General features: G+C 39.0%; 1 protein-coding gene across 1 annotated transcript in view; it reads right to left on the bottom strand.

Annotated features, from left to right (window-relative positions):
* The window catches only part of LOC133474478 (CD82 antigen-like), a 50,100-nt gene extending 46,489 nt beyond the window's left edge, over positions 1 to 3,611 (bottom strand). The window contains exon 1 of the mRNA XM_061766265.1: positions 3,303 to 3,611. The gene's annotated coding sequence lies outside the window, so the exon portion shown is untranslated. The remainder of the gene's footprint in view (positions 1 to 3,302) is intronic.
* Positions 3,612 to 14,531: the final 10,920 nt, after the last annotated feature.

Below are 14,531 nucleotides of genomic sequence, written 5' to 3' on the forward strand. Positions count from 1 at the left end.
TGTTATAGCTGCAAAAAGTAGACCAACATCTTATTAAACCAAATGGATTTAGAATGGGATAGCAGTTAAAATCATGAGTCACGGCAGGTGAGCGAATACTTTGGGAATATAGTGTACCTTGTTTGAAACATACAAGATGTATTAAATATTTTATTAGATTGGTCCTCTCTAGGCAAGTCAACAGATAACTGATGAATAAGAGAACTGTATATAAAAAAAGCCCCACTAATCTATTTCCTTGTAAGCAAATACTTTTGTGATTCCCTTTATTTAATCTATAGTTTGAGGTTTATTTTGTTTACATAAATCATAAAGAGAACATGAAGGATGTTGAAATCTTAAAAAGAGACACAAAGCTCATAATTATTGTGTGCGCTCAGTGAACTTGACCTTTAAAGCCCCCAGTAAACTCTATTTGATATACAACCACTCCTTTCAGTGATACCATACAGAAAGCAGTTTAGGAAGACTATTTCACAGAGTGTGAATAAGATCTGAAATGGAACCAGGAAAAAGGAAAAAAAATGCTTATACTGTATATGTAAATTATTAATAGCATCTTTGGATAATAAATGGATTAGGTGCAACAGAACACACTCTACCTGTAAATGAATGCACTGTGACTAGACTATGAGTTGCTGAAAAATCATTGCACACTATGGTCCTGTCTCCACCTGGCCCACTATCATTAATTCTGCATTGGACCACTTCTTAGTAAAACTTGTTTGGGCCTCCTAGGTGACCTATACAGGTTTCCATCACAACTCTGGAGCAGGGTGGCAGTCAGGAGTATAGGGTGAGGAGGAAAAAAAAAATGCATACAGCCAGCTTTCTGTCTGTAACAGTATACTGTATATCCTACCTCATTGCAACTCGTTCAGTCATTACAAACCTACGGTAAAGGAGACTGATACGCAAACAAAACATTATACTGTAGATGTTGAGAATTGGAGCTATGGGAGTAATGAGGCTCCGCTGGTCGCAGTAAATGTACACATCTGTTGTTCCAACTTCAAAACAACATCTGTATGAATTTTCCAAGCAAACTAGACCTTGTCTGGTGGTCGGTTGGGAAGAGAAAGAAAAGACTTAGATTCATCACAATGCAGGTGAAAATGAACTGAATCGATTAATAAATTTAAAAAAAACAATTATCCAAAAAAAGTAATGTGGAAGTGCAGCACCCACTGGACAGCCAATATGGTAGGCAAATATACAGTGGTGTGGTGTGCAGAAGTAAAAGAACATCAAATTATTTGAGAATACGACAAAGAAGAGGAATCACATGATGTGTTTCCACCTGGAGAAGCAGTCGGTTGGAACTTCTTCTGCCAACCAACAAACCATCAATTAGGTTTTATCACAATGTTCGCACACCTCAGAGAAGATGTCGAAAATCACACGCTCAACTGCAACTTCCATTGCTGACAATTTGCCAAGACCTAAACCGGTATAATCAGGGTTTTCGCACGATGCCGATGATTAATATGAATGATTTGGAGCCAAGATACACCAGGATGTATCAGTATTTAACTGACATAGCAAACCCTTAGACGCAAGAAAGAGTATTGTCTGACACTGAAAATCCCGCAATATGGTGAACTATGTGCGATATAAAAAAAATAAAAATAAAAAATCCACAATGCACTGAATCCGCAATAGGTGAAGCACGATATAGCGAGGGAACACTGGATATTAATTTATGGTTGTACAAGGATTCTGCATGTACGATAGGCAATTATTTTTTCCCCTCTTGACTTTTTGTAAGGCTGAGAAACAATTGTTGGCCAAATGTTACAATACATTTGTACATCTCTTTGTTAGTTTTTAATAAGATTGTGGAAATAAAATAATATGTTATTTATTTTAACTGTGAAAATGTGGATCATTCAAACAGTTTTAAAAAATGAGTAGTCACACAATAAGAAAGTATGCATCGATTCAAAATGACTCAAATCATGAGGTGGCAAGAGTTTCCTTCCCTCTACTCGAATGATATCTGAATTATTAAAACTGATTTGCTGACAATCACAACACCACCTGTTGTCAAATTTGTTTCATATTTGCCTTCATAAAATGTTTTACTATAAAAATAAATGACAACAACAATCTAGAGCAATACTCTGCTTACATCTGTCCTGTTAGTTGGAGAGGAAAACTGTGAGGAGCAGCTTGAACTTTATTAAATCCACAAACAGCTTAGGGGCAATTCCGCATAACAGGGAAAACTGGTTATGTACTTGTCCATTGCCACAGTCAAGGCTCTTGTTCTTTGCAGTTTAGGGGCACAGTAGTTTGTACACTATTGCGTTTAACTTTTAATTAAACAAATAATCAGATTAAACTCATTGTGTTCAAGTTCTTCAGAGCAGAGGCTTGCTGGCTGGTTGCATCCAAAATTTAACTGGCAACAGCTGTGAACTCTCACACAGCATAATCCATACAACATCTCTATTTGCAGGATATGGAAAGGTAATTAAGGTCACATCAGGGGGAAGGAAACACTGATTTATAGCCTCAGATGTTGGGGGAGAAAGATGCTGTGGTGGAGAGGTTGCCATGGGAGGCCCACGGGGTTGTAGGGAAAAATTTGGGCTTAACTCTGATGCCATCATTCCCGATGTTGACCCACATTTCCATCTGTACCCAGCTGGTCCTCATAACCACTCAACACACAAATCAGTCAATAGGACTAAGAGCTCTGCTGGTGTGACAACAATGTTGACCTGGTATTGTATCTGTATTAAACACTTTAGCAAATGTGTTCACTCAAAGTCACAGTCAGCCGCACGCTGTTTCTTTAACCTGAATTTCTTCTGAGACATTGAGTCTCTGAAACACTGTAGATAATGGTGACAAACCCTAATGTACCATCTTAGTTTCAACGAGCAGACCACAACCTCCTTATTGTTGGTATCAAGGTAAATGGGAACACGAATATTCCGTTAAAATGGACATTTGTTTTGCTTGTAAATGTCTCACACTAAATTCAAATTTCAGACAATAAGGCGTCTTTCCCGACAGAGAAACAGGAGTACAGTAGGAGTCATGCCACTGGAGTCTATTCATTTAGTCTCCACGCGCCACATCACCATTTTTAAAGAAGACGCCATGAAGCCAAAGAGAGACGGAGACTGTTTCAAGAAACTTTCATTACGTGCTGACCAGATGAACAACCTGTACAAAGTCACCGTGTATTATTGTGGTAAATAATCACGCGCAAAAATAAATAATAATAATAATAAAAGCAGTTTCCGTGTTCAAGACCCAGAACAAATCGGAGAAGAAGCTGGTTTACTTACTGATTTAGAAGAAGTGCTGAGAAAAGTTGCAGCGCTTGAGTGTGTGTGTAGCTGAGAGCTAGGTAGCTTCTGTTGGCCAGACTGGATGACGGACGCCGACAACAGTTTCACCGCAGTCAGGGAGGCTCAAGATGGGGAGACAGCACGGGAATCTCCTCCGTGTGGCAGCTATGGGAATGAGCAAACCCAACGTCCTCCTTTAACCCCTAAATCCCCGCAACGCCACCACGGCACACGAGGCGGATTAAAAACACGGCTGTTAGCACAAAAACACGCACAATAGCTACACTTTGCGAGCATGTTAAGGGAAAGTTCATTTTCTATGCCAAGTAGTTCAAAGTTCAGTTCACAGTGAACTTCAGTTCATGGTTCACAGTTCAAACATTCATAGTTCCCAATTCAAACATTTGACCTAAGTTCACAAAGTGAACTAGTTCATAGCCCCCCCCCCACCCAATATATTACTGGCAGGCTCTTAGCCTGAAAATGCTAGCATTTCATTTTCCCATTGTTGCCACCAATTCAGTCCACACTTGTCACCAGCTGCAGTTTGCACCCTACAATCTTAAAAACACGAGCAAAAAAAACTTGTTGGCGTAAATGATCTTTTTTTTAAATGAGGAATTAAATGAAAAACAACTTTTTTCTTTAATGTGCAAAGACGAATGCAACACAGTATGACGGACAAAATACTTAAGTGTTATTGTAAATCACAGTATGTATATGTTGTATACAATATACTGTATATTGTATAGGGTTGGTTTACTGCGAGTTCAGTGCATTGCAGATTATTATTTTTTGTACAGTAAAGTACAGTACTGTACAGTTGCTTAACTGAATGTCTCAGGTAAAGTAAACACCATTAACTAATTGAATATAGCCTACTACCACTAGTTGGAATGAATTGTAATCCATAACAGGTGGTATAAATAGAGGGATGATGGGAATCGCTTTAGTAAACAAACGTTAACAAAATACAGTAATCAAAAGCACATTCTAAGTTAACACACCTGCCAGTAGCCTCATTTGGCATAGTTACTATGGTACAGAATGTGGATTGCGACCCCAAGTGGACATAAATAAAACCTGCACCTCACATGCATATATTGTATTGTTTGTCGGTGATTAAATGTATGCATGAAAATTCATCCATCCATCCATTTTCTGAGCCGCTTATCCTCACTCGGGTCGCAGGAGTGCTGGAGCCTATCCCAGCTATCATCGGGCAGGAGGCGGGGTACACCCTGAACTCGACTATCCAGCCAATCGCAGGGCACATATAAACAAACAACCATACGCACTCACATTCACACCTACGGGCAATTTAGAGTCTCCAATTCATGCATGTTTTTGGGATGTGGGAGGAAACCGGAGTGCCTGGAGAAAACCCACGCAGGCACGGGGAGAACATACAAATTCCACACAGGCGGGGCCAGGGATTGAACCCAGGTCCTCAGAACTGTGAGGCAGATGTGCTCTAAGCAGTCGCCTACCGTGCCGCTGCATGAACATTTTAAAATATATATAAATAATACCATAAATACTTGCTCGCCGGGATGTGAACCCCAGTCCTCATAACTGTGAGACAGATGTGCTAACCAGTCACCCATCATGCCACTTACTGATAACAATAATATTAAACAATTACAATGAAATGAAAAATAAACTGCCCCCCCCACCCCAAAAGAAAATCAAAAACTTTTCTGTCAATTACATTATGTTGCATGTTCACTGTCCTGCTTCAGGAGGTGACACCATTCAATGTTGACTGACCTGTCAGCATAGAGACGGGTGGTGGTAGTTGTAGTGGTGAGGTCAGGGTCAGTCTGAACAGAACAATGGGCGTCCTCATACCACATACAGTCACTGATGGAGAGAACGTGAGCCACAGTCACATTCTAAATGGGGTCATTCTCTAGCCTCCAATGTCACAAAGTTGAGATCACAGTGCTATTGTAAATGCCTCATTGTTTAGATCGTAACTGCACAACTGACCTCAAGTCCCACTTTTTTACTCAATGTGCTACATTTAAGGCCAGTGACATGGACTGTTACTTCAAATCCACAAGATGAGTTGAGCTGTCACATGAATGAACTTTCAGCAAGGTCATTCTGTAAGGCAAGAGTTCCAATAAACAAATGGGGGGGGGGGGGGGGAATGAAAAATTGTTTGCTAAAAACTCAACCGAAACGTGGCATTTCTTAAGGAGAAATGAATTGATTGAGGCCTAGAGTTTTACTTTGATATTTTTGATGATGATACAACATGTGAATTGTGGCAGCCAAAAAGCCTTGAAGTAATGCGGAATAAATTAAGTCCAAGATTAAATGCACATGAAACCAACACATCCTGTTTTTAATTAGTAGGCCTACAGTATTATTTTGTATTTATTAATATACAGTGCGTCTGCCTCACAGTTCTGAGGTTCGTGATTTGAATCTATGCTCTGGCTTTCCTATGTGGAATTTGCATGTTCTACCCGTGCTTGCTTGGTTTTCTCAACGCTATTCTAGTCGAGTGTGAATGGTTGTTTGAATTGGATGGTGACCAGTCCAGGGTGTACCTCGTATCTGGCTCAAAGTCACCTGGGAAAGGGAAAAATGGGAGGGGGTGGGGGGGGGCTAACCCTAACCCTCAAACAAAACCCAAATGAGGACAAGCATTATACAACGTACAAAAGGACCTTTGATTCTAGATCCAGGCACTCAGTTGGATAACATTAATGTAAAAACAGTTAATTTCTTTGGGCTCAAACATACAAAAAGAAAAAAAAAGTATATCAGCCTTCATCAGGGTGTTGGTAACAAACAACAATGTGCAGACATAATTATAGTGCCACTGACATCAGGTGTGTCACTCAGGTGGTTACAAGTGGTTACAGAAATGTAAGTGTCTCACACCACTTACATTTCTGTAACCACTTGGGAAGCAGTTCTGAAAAATAACTCGAGATTTTCATGGTTAACAGTTTTAATGAAAAGTTAACATTTAGCCTGCAATATGGTCCCCAGGTGATAAACTTTCTGGATTTACAAATCTCCAAAGATAACGAGTGTTTTTTGCGGTTCTTAGTGTCTCTCATTGACACTACTCAAATGCTTTCATTGACTACTCAAATCCTCTCATTTACACTCCTCAAATGCTCTCATTTACACTAGTCAAATGCTCTCATTTACACTACTCAAATGCTCTCATTTACACTAGTCAAATGCTCTAATTTACACTACTCAGTCAAATGCTCTCATTTACACTACTCAAATGCTCTCATTTACACTAGTCAAATGCTCTAATTTACACTACTCAGTCAAATGCTCTCATTTACACTACTCAAATGCTCTCATATACACTAGTCAAATGCTCTAATTTACCCTAGTCAAATGCTCTCATTTACACGACTCAAATGCTCTAATTTACACTACTCAAGTGCTCTCATTTACACTCGTCAAATATTCTCATTTACATTACTCAAATGCTCTCACACACACGCGTCTTGCTCTCATCAACACTAGTCAAATGCGTTCACGTGAGCATGTCAATCACATTCTCGCACACATCACTGGCATTCACGAGTTCATGTCAATCATGCTCACAATAGTGTACATCTTTTATTAGGTAGTTCAATTCGAAAAGTGAAATTATAGAGATGAACTGCACACACTCAAGAGTGAAGTATTTCATATTTAAAATATGTATTATTTTGATGACGGCAGCACATAGCAAAGAAAAAAAAAATCCCCATATTGAGAAATTAAAATATAACGTCAAACAAAATAGTGAATTAATTCAAGAAATAGTGATTTTTAATGTAGAAATTAGGCTGGAATTTGCCCTCTGAAAAGTACTTCAGTGTTTAATCACTCTATGAGTACTGAAGAAAAACTTTTCAACTATATTCTAATTTATTGAGATGTACCTATATTTTAAAAAAGTCATGAAATATTTGACTCTGACTGTGTAGTCTGGAGTGCATATCTATGATACGAGTTTCACTACGACAATTAAATTCCTTCATTCCCTTTGGACACCTCATTAGGTACACCGGCGCTGTCGAGCTTAAACGCGACTATCCGGCCATCCTGCCCGCAACGAACCGTATACGTTTCAGATTGTAATGCAGCGGTGTTGAAACTCTGCCTTGAGTCCAGGAGTAAACACACGTCCACTGCACTTTAGCCCGAATGCCACCTTTATTCGCCAGCATAAATTACACATACATTAAAAATATATATGTATGTAGAGAGAGAGAGAGAGAGAGTCTAGAGATAGATAGATAGATAGATAGATAGATAGATAGATAGATAGATAGATAGATAGATAGATAGATAGATAGATAGATAGATAGATAGATAGATAGACAGACAGACAGACAGACAGACAGACAGACAGACAGATAGATAGATAGATAGATAGATAGATAGATAGATAGATAGATAGATAGATAGATAGATAGATAGATAGATAGATAGATAGATACATAGATACATAGATAGATAGAATAAGCAGTATATAAGTTGGATGGATACATTCTGCTGATATTTATAATGGGTTAAATAGAATATGTAGCACAGGTGTCTGTAACTGGAACAGTGTTTCTCAAAGTGTAGTACCAGTACCGCTAGTGGTACCGAAAGTAAATTAAATGTTCACTGCATAATGTTATAGTGACTTCATGTTTTTAATCAAGCACAGTACATTTGTAAATAACAGTACAGTTGTATTAAAGTTTTAATATAATACAGTAACATTTTATCATTTAGTGCAGGGTTTTTTTTCAAACATGTAGTTTCAATTTTCAATATTTTATATGACCTTAGGTTTTAATTTATCATTATTTCAGTACAGTTTATTTTATGTTCTCATATTCATGCGCAGTGTTAATGTTCAAACTGTTCATACTGTTACAGTGGCTTACACTAATAATACTACTAACACTAACAATACTACTGTATTTTAATATTTGTCATGGTGGTGGTACTTGAAGAGTTAAGTTATATTTTAGGTCGTAATTTAACAGGAAATACTACCTGTCTACTTCCTTTGCAAACTAGAAGACCCCATAAAACCTAAAAACATTCAATAGGGCGTATCAACTCGTTATTGAAATCACTATGGCGGCTCAACATCCCACAAGTAACTTAACCGAAGCAGCAGCTTTGCTTCGTAACATTCTGGCATCAGCGGAGACCATCAGAACGGTGTCAAATGCGACAAGCGGCCTGCCTGCCTGCCTGCCTGTCTGTCTGCCTGTCTATCTATCTATCTGTCTGTCTGTCTGTCTGTCTGTCTGTCTGTCTATCTATCTATCTATCTATCTATGTATGTATGTATGTATCTATCTATCTATCTATCTATCTATCTATCTATCTATCTATCTATCTATCTATCTATCTATCTATCTATCTATCTATCTATCCATCCATCCATCCATCCATGTTTATCTATAGTTATAAGTCTATAACTATTTGTCAAAATGTATTTCTCTATCTTTATCTATATCTTATAAGTCTATAACTATTTGTCAAAATGTATCTATTGATATATAATCTATCTGTGTAGATCTATATTTGTCTCGATCTGTAGTTGTCTAAATCTATCTATCTATCTATCTATCTATCTATCGTTATAAGTCTATAACTATGTCAAAATCTCTCTCTCTCTCGCTCTCTTAAAATAAATCTCCAACAAGTATGTATGAGAGCATTTGAGATGGAAATGTGAAAGGATTTGAGTATATTTTATGAAAGGATTTGAGGATGGAATGTGAATAGATCTGACATGTTCATGTGAGCGTGTTTGAATTGAATGTGCGCAAACATTTGAGGCGTGTATGTGAGCGTGTATTTATATGAGTTGAAAAGTGGTTTCAAAATAAAATATGGCATTGACCAACAGCCATAAAGTACAATAGTAAGCCTAACTTAAGCAGTAGCGTTACATAGCATTATACTGTATAGTACATACATATATATTTTTAATGTATATATGTCGTATACTTGTTGATTATTGTGTTCCAATAACGCTTTTCCTCATTGATTTAAAATGACTTCTTTTAATGTGTAAGTGCTGTAGGATATGACGTGTTGATCGGCCAATCAGAAGACGTGTCATCTATGACGTAGGGCTAGGCTGGCTCGTCTATCAAGAGCGAGACGCCATTATTCGGTCGCGGATTCTGGCGAATAAAGGTGCCATTCGGGCTAAAGCGCAGCGGACGTGTGTTTACTCCTGGACTCAAGGCAGAGTTTCAACACCACTGCGTTACAATCTGAAACGTATACGGTTCGTTGCAGACAGGATGGCCGGATAGTCGCGTTTAAGCTCCCCTGCGCCGGTGTACCTAATGAGGTGTCCAAAGGGAATGAAGGAATTTAATTGTCGGAGTGAAACTTGTATCATAGATATGCACTCCAGACTACACACAGTCAGAGTCAAATATTTCATGACTTTTTTAAATATCGGTACCTCTCAATAAATTAGAATATAGTTGAAAAGTTTTTCTTCAGTACTCATAGAGTGATTAAACACTGAAGTACTTTTCAGAGGGCAAATTCCAGCCTAATTTCTACATTAAAAATCATTATTTCTTGAATTAAGTCACTATTTCGTTTGACGTTATATTTTAGTTTCTCAATATGGGGAATTTTTTTTGATTTGCTATGTGCTGCCGTCATCAAAATAATACATATTTTAAATATGAAATACTTCACTCTTGAGTGTGTGCAGTTCATCTCTATAATTTCACTTTTTGAATTGAACTACTGAATAAAAGATTTACACTATTCACGTGTGAGCATGATTGACATGAACTCGTGAATGCCAGTGATGCGTGCGAGAATGTGATTGACATGCCCGCGTGAACGCATTTGAGTAGTATTGATGAGAGCAAGACGCGTGTAAATGAGAGCATTTGAGTAGTGTTAATGAGAGCACGACTCGTAGGTATGAGAGTGTTTGAGTAGTCCTTATGAGAGCCTTTCGGTAGTTTGTGTGTGTGTGAAAGGATTTGAATAGTAAGTGTGAGAGCTAATCCTGAATAATGTCCCTAACGGCCCTTGATAGATGTGTTTTTGTTGCTGAATCTGTCCATCAGATGTGTTATTTATCAACCAGCGCGGATGAAAACTATTTGCATGTAGCATGGTGCTACAGTCTGTTAGTTTTCTAAATATACTGTAGATGTAGCAGCAGTTCCGACAAAGAAGATATAAAAATCTGACTTTCAAAACAGCACAATTTCTTGAAAGGAAAGAATTCCACCTACAACGCTTCAACAATTAGTGTCCTCAGTTCCCAAACGTTTATTGAGTGTTGTTAAAAGAAAAGGTGATGTAACACAGTGGTAAACATGACCCTGTCCCATTTTTTTTGGAACGTGTTGGAGACATAAAATTCTAAGTTAATAATTATTTGCTAAAAAGAATAAAGTTTCAGTTTGAACATTAAATATCTCGTCTTTGTAGTGTATTCCATCAAAGATAAGTTGAACATGATTTGCAAATCATTGTATTCTGTTTTTATATATTTTTAACACAACATCCCAACTTCATTGGAATTGGGGTTGTACAAAGAAAGGATTGTTTCAAATACAGTCCACCATATGAAATGGTCCAATTTTCAAGAAATTACAATTTTCTTTACAGTAATTCTGTATTTGGAGGACAACAGGTCCGTTTGGATCCTGAGGTGATAGCCGACATCCAGAGCCCCGGCAGCCCCCACGTCCTAATTCTTTGGGTGGAGGCAGGACTCGTGCGTTGGTCCTGGATGATCAATCAGCTTGTTCAATAGAATTCTAGTACGTGAGAAGATGCCTGAGGAATGGAGGAAAAGAGTACTGGTGCCCATTTTTAAGAACAAAGGTGATGTGCAGAGCTGTGGGAACTATAGAGGAATAAAGTTGATGAGCCACACAATGAAGTTATGGGAAAGAGTAGTGGAGGCTAGACTCAGGACAGAAGTGAGTATTTGCGAGCAACAGTATGGTTTCATGCTGAGAAAGAGCACTTCAGATGCATTATTTGCCTTGAGGGTGTTGATGAAGAAGTACAGAGAAGGTCAGAAGGAGCAACATTGTGTCTTTGTAGATCGAGAGAAAGCCTATGACAGAGTATCCGAGAGTATGTTAGAATAGTACAGGACGTATGAGGGCAGCAGAACAGCAGTGAGGTGTGCTGTAGGTGTGACAATTTGCACAATCAACATTGTCCCAGATTATCACACTACTAGTCACTTTAAACTACATACATTCTTTGAAGTCTCGGCGCCCTTTGCACAATGGTCATTGCACCGGACTATTGCAATATTAGTCATTCAAACTGCTCTAAGTGCTAGAGGACTGCATCTTTTTGCACAATTGTCAAAAAAAATAAAATAATTTGTACCGGCATTACTACAACCCCAATTCCAATGAAGTTGGGACGTTGTGTTAAACATAAATAAAAACAGAATACAATGATTTGCAAGTCATGTTCAACCTATATTTAATTGAATACACTACAAAGACAAGATATTTAATGTTCAAACGGATCAAATTTATTGTTTTTAGCAAATAATCATTAACTTTGAATTTTATGGCTGCAACACGTTCCAAAAAAGCTGGGACAGGGTCATGTTTACCACTGTGTTACATCACCTTTTCTTTTAACAACATTCCATAAACGTTTGGGAACGGAAGACTCTAATTGTTGAAGCGTTGTAGGTGGAATTCTTTCCCATTCTTGCTGGATGTACAGCTTCAGCTGTTCAACAGTCCGGGGTCTCCGTTGTCGTATTTTACGCTTCATAATGCGCCACACATTTTCAATGGGAGACAGGTCTGGACGGTAGGCAGGCCAGTCTAGTACCCGCACTCTTTTACTACGAAGCCACGCTGTTGTAACGTGCAGAATGTGGTTTGGCATTGTCTTGCTGAAATAAACAGGGGCGTCCATGAAAAAGATGTTGCTTGGATGGCAGCATATGTTTCTCCAAAACCTGTATGTGCCTTCACAGATGTGTAAGTTACCCATGCCATTGGCACTAACACAGCACTATACCATCACAGATGCTGGCTTTTGAACTTTGCGTCCACAGTCTGATGTTTCTTTTCCACTTTGGCCCGGAGGATACGACGTCCACAATTTCCGAAAACAATTTGTAATGTGGACTCGTCGGACCACAGGACACCTTTCCACTTTGCATCAGTCCATCTTAGATGAGCTCGGGCCCAGAGAAGCCGGCGGCATTTCTGGGTGTTGTTGATAAATGGCTTTTGATTTGCACAGTAGAGTTTTAAGTTGCACTTACGGATGTAGCGCCGAACTGTATTTACTGACATTGGTTTTCTGAAGTGTTCCTGAGCCCATGTGGTGATTTCCTTTACACATTGATGTCGGTTTTTGATGCAGTGCCGCCTGAGGGATCGAAGGTCATGGGCATTCAATGTTGGTTTTCGGCCTTGCCGCTTACATGCAGTGATTTCTCCAAATTCTCTGAACCTTTTGATGATATTATGGACCCCAGATGATGAAATCCCTAAATTCCTTGCAATTGTACGCTGAGGAACATTGTCCTTAAACTGTTCGACTATTTTCTCACGCACTTGTTCACAAACAGGTGAACCTCGCGCCATCTTTGGTTGTGAATGACTGAGCAATTCAGGGAAGCTCCTTTTATACCCAATCGTGGCCCCCACCTGTTCCCAATTAGCCCGTTCACCTGTGGGATGTTCCAAACAGGTGTTTGATGACCATTCCTCAACTTTCTCAGTCTTTTTTTGCCACCTGTCCCAGCTTTTTTGGAACGTCTTGCAGCCATAAAATTCTAAGTTCACGATTATTTGCTAAAAACAATAATGTTTATCAGTTTGAACATTAAATATCTTGTCAATGTAGTGTATTTAATTAAATATAGGTTGAACATGATTTGCAAATCATTGTATTCTGTTTTTATTTATGTTTAACACAACATCCCAACTTCATTGGAATTGGGGTTGTAGATAACTAGCAACCCTTTACTGCTCAGTGACTGTTTTTTTGTTTTGGTCAATGTCTTTATGTCTCCAAAGTGTTCTCTGTCAATTGACTGTTGTCGTACTAGAGCGGCTCCAACTACCGGAGAGAAATTCCTTGTGTGTTTTTTGGACATACTTGGCAAATAAAGATGATTCTGATTCTTAAAAAAGACACCCACTGCACCACTCGACAGTAGCACTGCCTTGCCCTTTTCTGTCCTCTCATCGGTTTCTCTTGGTTAGTTATTGCATGTCCTGCCCCCCCTACAAATAACTGTTGTAATGTTACTTGTGTTCAAATATCTAGACTGTCTCACCATTGTTCTGCTGTGGTTTTCACCACGAGTCCGCTTATCCACTCTGTCCCTCTTTCTGTCCGGCTGCATTTTCAATAAGAATAATTAAAAAAAATTTAAATAAGCAGAGGAAGTATTTCAAACTCCCCTGTTGCACAGCAAAACTGTTCCAGCACAAAGGCATACAGATCCAGCATTCTGCAAGGCTATGCAGCTTAACAGGACAGGTTTAAAAAAAAAAAAAAAAAAAAAAAAAAGGAAAAGGATCATCCAGGTTTTTATCAGCGCAAAGTTCAAAAGCCAACATCTGTGATGGTATGGGTTAGTGCCCACGGCATGGGTAACCCATAATTTGAAGGCACCATTAATGCTTAAAATTTTGGAGCGACACATGCTGACTCCCAGGGAATGTCTTTTTCAGGAGCGTCCCTGCTTATTTCAGCAAGATAATGGCAAGCCATCTGCATTTGTTATAACAGTGTGACTTCATAGTAAAAGAGTCCGAGTGCCAGACTGGCCTGCCAGCAGTCCAGACCCATCTCCCATTGAAAACGTGCGCTGCGTTATGAAGCGCAAAATACGACGACAGACTGTTGAACAACTTAAATTGTACACCAAGCAAGAATGGTAAAAAATTCCATTCCCACAGCGGGGTGCAGACAGTGTTAGGGGGGCACTTACCCCGCATGCCCCTCCTCTAGAGCCACCACTGGCGACGATGTGTCCACCGGTGAGAAAAGTCACTGTTGCAGGTAAATGGCTATTAACTGTAATGATCTGAGATAAATAGTTCCACAGAATTGCAAGTGATATTTTGTTTCATTTGATATGTTTGATAGACTTGCTGCGGCTCAAACTGGGAGCAGTCGAATTCAGAGTTGGGCAGAGTCCACGGGGCTCTTTCCATTGTATGACCTTACGAGCATTTATCAAGACTCACA

The sequence above is a fragment of the Phyllopteryx taeniolatus genome, chromosome 2 (genome assembly GCF_024500385.1).
Source record: "Phyllopteryx taeniolatus isolate TA_2022b chromosome 2, UOR_Ptae_1.2, whole genome shotgun sequence".
Classification (NCBI taxonomy): Eukaryota; Metazoa; Chordata; class Actinopteri; order Syngnathiformes; family Syngnathidae; genus Phyllopteryx; species Phyllopteryx taeniolatus.